We start from the raw sequence: 6,104 nt of genomic DNA on the forward strand, positions 1-6,104 counted from the left end.
TTATCGAACGTTTTGGAGAAAGGAAATTTCGGGAAACCCTAGTCATAGAAGTCAAAAACCTGAAGTATGGTAGTGTTTTAAATCAGTCAGTGGTAGAGGAATAAGAGAAGCTTAAGAAAAATCATAGAAACTTGAAGAACATTTCAAACATGCAGAGATTCAAACAAAGAACCCAAAACATAGTGCTAAAATCGGTTGACAGTAAAGAAACAAAAAAATTTTAAAGAAAAGTTGCTGATAAACTCAGAATCCTTCTAGATCTACAAAGATCGGGACGGATCATGGCCAAAGATTAGGATTTTGAGGAGAAAGGGGGGGGGGGTAAAGAGAACCTGGTTTTGAATCAGATATTTGAACCATGGAACTTCAATAGAAATCACTCGCAAACTATGGACGGACCCTTGAAAAGCTTTGAACGAGATCTGGACCAGATCTCTTCGAGGTTCTTCCACAAAAACCACATAATCGAATAACCAAGGGGATATGAGACAAGTAGAGGCTTCGTACAACCATAAGACGCCATAGATTGGATAAGGATTTAGAGGTTTGGGGCCAATTTTGGGTGACAGCGATTAGGGTTAGCGGTTGTTTCAGAGAGAACTCGAGAGGAAGGGATTCAAAGGCTGCTGTTGGTGAAAAATGATTAGGGTTTAAGGGTCGTTTGAAACTAAAAAACGAAAGGGTGGATTATGATCGTTGATCTCTGTGATCAACGGCCGAGATTGAAAGGGTTTGGGGCAGGATCAGGTATTAGGGTTTGGGCTGGGTAGGTTTAGGTTAAAATTGGGCTGGGTATTGGGTCAAATCAGGACCAAAAAAATTGAAATACAAATAGGGCCAGATTTTAAATAGCCACTTTTAATAACTAAATTAATTTATAAAATAATAAATGAATTCCAAAAATATCTTTGTGTACTGAAATGATTTAAAATGTTATTTAACATTTTAAAAAATATAAAAGACCATTTTATGCATAAATAATATAATTATATACTAGTATGGGCTATTATTGCAAATATGTGCAATTTAGCCTAAAAATATAAATGTAATTACAAAAAATGCACTAAAATATTTAAACATTATGTTGGCATAAATAATGAATTTAAATGGCTAAATCACCATAAAAGTAATATGAAGGATACTTATTGGATATTTATAGATAAAAAGAGAAGAAATAAATTGATTTGGAACTTTTAAAACTTGTAGAAAAATTATAAAAAATGCTTATGCATGCTTATAACTGCACATGTGCTATTTTGAAAGTGTATATATATATATATATATATATATATATATATTAAAAATATGTGAGGAAAAATNGCCTCGACCCCGAGCTCGGCGTCCTGGCTCTCGACGTGGTGTCACCTTTTCCGTCGAAGAACGCCGTATACAAACTCCACTTAAGCGCTCGAGGTGACCGAAACATCCCGTCGGTTCATTTACTCAAAACATTAAATGATTGCAGTGGCGGTTGGCCACTAGCCCCGCCAAATCATCACCGTGTGACTATAAATACAGGGCTTCTATTTCGAATCAAAAACTTTGCTTCCACGTTCAAATTTTCTTGATCTCTTCCTCTCTTCATCTTTATCTTTCACTACTTGTTGATACAACCCTTTTAGCACCAAAAAATATCAAACTCCAGTTCTTTCCGCTTTCTCCAACCCGAATCAATGGCGAAAACCTCTAAAACCGTTCCTCAAAAGGAGAAAGCTTCCTCCTCTTCTTCCCGGCCGGCCGATGATAAAGCGCCGGCACTTCATGAGATTGATCCTGGCCCTTGTGTTACAAAGAATGACTTTAAAGTCGAGACTCCCTCATCGATCCCTGGCCGATGCGAGCACGTATTGAGATATATCTTCTCAATAACGGAGAAACACCTCGAGTCCATGAAGAGAGACTGTGGCTGGGGAGACGAGGTTGTGTACAGATCTCCGCTCCCGAGAAGAGTATCACCACTTACGTGGAGGGGTTCCTAAGTGTCTACACTTACCCTTTCACACTGGGTCCCATTGATCCAGTTGTCCTCGATTTTTGCAAGAGGTACCAGGTCACCCTTGGCCACATCCACCCTTCTTTCTAGCACATAGTGATCATGCTCCGTTTCTTCTCCAGCAAGGCCGAGGTGCTGGAGTTCACCCTCAACCATCTCATTCGATTATAGCGACCCCAGCTTTTTTGAGGGTTGATCAAACTCCACCGTCGGTCGACCAAGGCCTTTTTTGCTAGAAATGACGAGGATAAAGATCGGGGTTGGATGAGCCGGTTCGTGCGAGTGAGGACCTGCGACATCATCCCAGAGGAAAAAATGCCCTTCCGAGAGAAGTGGAACCCAAAATGTAAGTGAAATTTTTACCCATTAACCTTCTTACTCCATTTTGCATTATGTGACGCCTTCATCTATTTCGCAGCGGTCGCTTGGATGCCTCATGCAGTCACCGACCTTGAAGACTGGATCCGGAGACTAGCCTCGACCGCCTCTTATAACGAGCGTCACTGGTGTGACTTGGCGAAGGGCAGATGGGAAGCCAAATATCATGGTAAGTTCTTCTTGTAAGCTTTTGATGCTTTCCTCTTTATGAGAGATGTCTTTTTACTCATACTTAATTCTCCTCTATGCAGGCATTGGAGATTTCTCTGAAATGAGGCCGGCCCCGCCTGGGGAAGACACCGTGTCACCGATTCAGAAATTGGGGAGAGATAATAAGAGGAAAAGGGTCTCGAAGCCTAAAGACCCCCAAGATAAAAAGGTTCCGGCTCGAAGACGCAGGAGAAATTTCATTCCAATGGATATAGAATCAGTCCACCAGCTGGTTGAAGAAGAAGAAGACGAGGGTATAGACTCGGCTTTGGTGGTTCGAGCCAAGAATCCGGTTGAAGCTGCCAAGCCATCCGAGCCGGAGACCTTGCCTCGTGATGAGGAGGCTTCGAAGAAAGATGCGGGAAAAACCCCTGAATCGCCCGAGGTCGAGATTGTTCCTCGGCCACCAACAAGCACACCGGAGGGGGCAGGTTCCGAGATCCACAGGGCTGAACAGAGCGCCCCGAGTGGTTTGCTCGGGGCCATGACAATAGGTCACCCCCTCTCTACCGACTTATTCTGAGGAGGCCATAAGGGAGGCTCGGCTCTGAAGATTCCTGACATAGGTGGAGTACCCGGTGAAGAGGATCCCTTCCGGGATTGCTTTACCGGGGTTGATGATGCCGCCGATCTTAACGACGCCTCTACCCTTTTCGAAGAGGCTCAATGCCTTTTATCTCGAGTAAAGATTAATTCCTATCGTTGCAATTTATTTTCCTTATTATCCCTTTACCCTAACTTGTATCTTTCTTTCTGTGTAGGCTTTCACCAAGTTTAGGGCCGACCTGAGCCAATGTGAGGCTGAGCTTCAGAAGACCTCGGAGGAGAAGAACACTTTGAAGCTCCTTTGCAGTCAGAAGGACGAGGAGCTCAGGGACCTTCGGACAGAATTGGCCAAGGCTCATAAGGATGAGGTCGAGCTAGACAAGCAGGTAACTATCATTTTGAAAGAGTACGGCCTACTCGACCCATCTGTGGAGGCTAATACTTCAGTATCTCAACTGCAGCAAAAACTGAAGAGGATTGATTTGCTTCGAAGGGAAGTCGATCAGATCAAAGCCGACTGCGATCGGTGAAAGGAGAACATGGACCTCCTTATTGGAGAGAAAAGAGGCTAATTTAGACAAACTGGCATCGGCCGATTCGGGGTGCTAAAGAGAAAACTTTGGCCCAAGCGAAAAAGATCAATGAGATCGAGGTCAAGCTTGCCGAGGCCAAGGCAGAGGTCAGGAAGACGAAGGTCGCGGCTAACAAAGCTATTGTCGTATACTTGGCTGATGCTGAGGCTGCTCAAACGCAGCTAAGGAGGCTTTCAATTGAGAGCGGCAGTGCAATGATTTGGCCAAGTGCTAATTCCGGAGGGAGACCCTCGAGGAGATCCACGCTCGAGGTTACGACCTCTCTGAAGAAATAGATCAAGCCAAGACGCTCGAAGCTGATGCCAGATTTCTCGTCTCTTCTGAGGATGATGAAGATGATGAAGGCAGCCAAGGCGGTTCCGAGAGCGACGAGGAGCCCGAAAGAGAAGTTGCTCCCGAGGGAGAAACCAGCTCCGGGCATAGTTAGGATTTTTCTTTTTCTTTTTTTAGGACCCCTATTGGTCTCTTGTACACATCTTTTTTTCAAATATATAAAAGAAAAATTTCTCTTGAATGCCTTCTTGATCTTTATAAATATATTTTTTGCCTTGCAAAATTTTAGCATAATCTTATGCTTTGAACAGTGTATTCGAGACTTTGTCTCGGGTGGCTTCCTTGAAGTTACCACGGTCGAGTTCGAATAAGGTTCGAACTTTGAGGCATAGACCCTTAAGGGTTTGTGTCAGATAAAGGTGAGTCCCCGAGCCATAATCAAGTTAATGTTTATTTGGGCTCGGGATAATTGAACCCTTGGGTTCGGATTGAGTGAGAACAAGATCGAACTCTAAGTGTATTGGCCCTTAGGCTCTTTTAGATCGGGTCTTTATGGCTTCTAAAAGATGGCTAGTATTCCCCTCTTTTGGCTTAAAATACTTAGTGAAAAGTTCTTTATGCCTTAGCATGTATTTTTTACCATTGGGTTTTTTGAGGGTTCGATGTTGATTGGAAACCCTTCTGCTTTTTGTGCCTTAGCACGTTTGTGTTAAAATAATTTTGATACCTCTTGAAGTTTTTCGAGGGTTGATTTCATCAAAGCCCTTTTATTATTTGCCGAGGGTAGCCTTTTATTAATTGGTTTTTTGAAGAACTTGAAGGTCTATTTTGATTGTGGGGTTCGGACGTCTCCGAGCCGCATTAATTTGGTCGTAGCCTTTGGTATGCCTCTTGGTCTTATTCCCAATAACACTTCGAACTTGTTCGAGAAGTTAGTCCCCGAGAAATATGGCCTTGGCCTATAGATCGGGGGGGGGGGGGCGCCTCTTTGAGGTCTTATGAGTTTGAGTTTAGATAACTCGAATATGTTGATTGTCGATGACAGTTGCCAAGTGTCCGAGGTATATTTGCGCTTGACCCTTGAGCCATTTCCTACAAAATCATAAGTATGGAGTAGCAAATTTTCTTTGAGACACAAAGTGTTTGATATAGAAAGAATGATTCTTTCAATAATTTATACATGCTTACATGTTTTGCCATCGGAGCTCGACTAATCTATACGGACACGGATCACTCGTCCGTTTGGCCCATTACAAGATTTCACTATCAAGACCCTCAGACATGAAGTATTTTTCTCGAAAATATAACCTCCGAGGGTGATGCCCCCCAGTATTCGAGGTTGATTTAAAAGAAGCCTTGGATATTGTTGAATTTTCCTTAGGTAGCACATAATTGTTGCCTTGTAAAAAGCCTCGCTGGAAAAACCCATTCGGTAAGGCGACTAGGGAATGGAGGCCCTATGTCTAAAAATATCAACTATGGAATGGAGCCCTATGTTGGCAAAAGGTGACTAGGGAATGGTGGCCCTATGTCTCAAAATCACCACTAGGGATTGGAGGCATATGCTGGCGAAAGGCGACTAGGGAATGGAGGCCCTATGTCTAAAAATCTCAACTAGGGATTGGAGCCCTATGCTGGCAAAAGGCGACTAGGGAATGGAGGCCCTATGTCTAAAAATCTCAACTAGGGATTGGAGCCCTATGCTGGCAAAAGGCGACTAGGGAATGGAGGCTCTATGTCTAAAAATCTCAACTAGGGATTGGAGCCCTATACTGGCGAAAGGCGACTAGGGAATGGAGGCCCTATGTCTAAAAATCTCAACTAGGGATTGGAGCTCCATGCTGGCAAAGGGGGACTAGGGAATGGAGGCCCTATGTCTAAAATCTCAACTTGGGATTGGGGACCCCATGTAGGAAAAATGAAAAAGATTGATATTGAGGATTCTGAACTACCATTTTTTGGATTTTCTTCTTATCTATTTTTTTCATTTAATTTTCCTTTCTCTTCTCTCTTTTTTTTTATTTCATGGAATGAGTAATTGTGGGAATAACTTGGAGGGGACTTCCCTTTTTATGGATCGTTGCTGCAAAGCTGTTTCTAGCACTTGCACA

This window comes from Nicotiana attenuata, unplaced genomic scaffold (assembly GCF_001879085.1).
Source record: "Nicotiana attenuata strain UT unplaced genomic scaffold, NIATTr2, whole genome shotgun sequence".
Classification (NCBI taxonomy): domain Eukaryota; kingdom Viridiplantae; phylum Streptophyta; class Magnoliopsida; order Solanales; family Solanaceae; genus Nicotiana; species Nicotiana attenuata.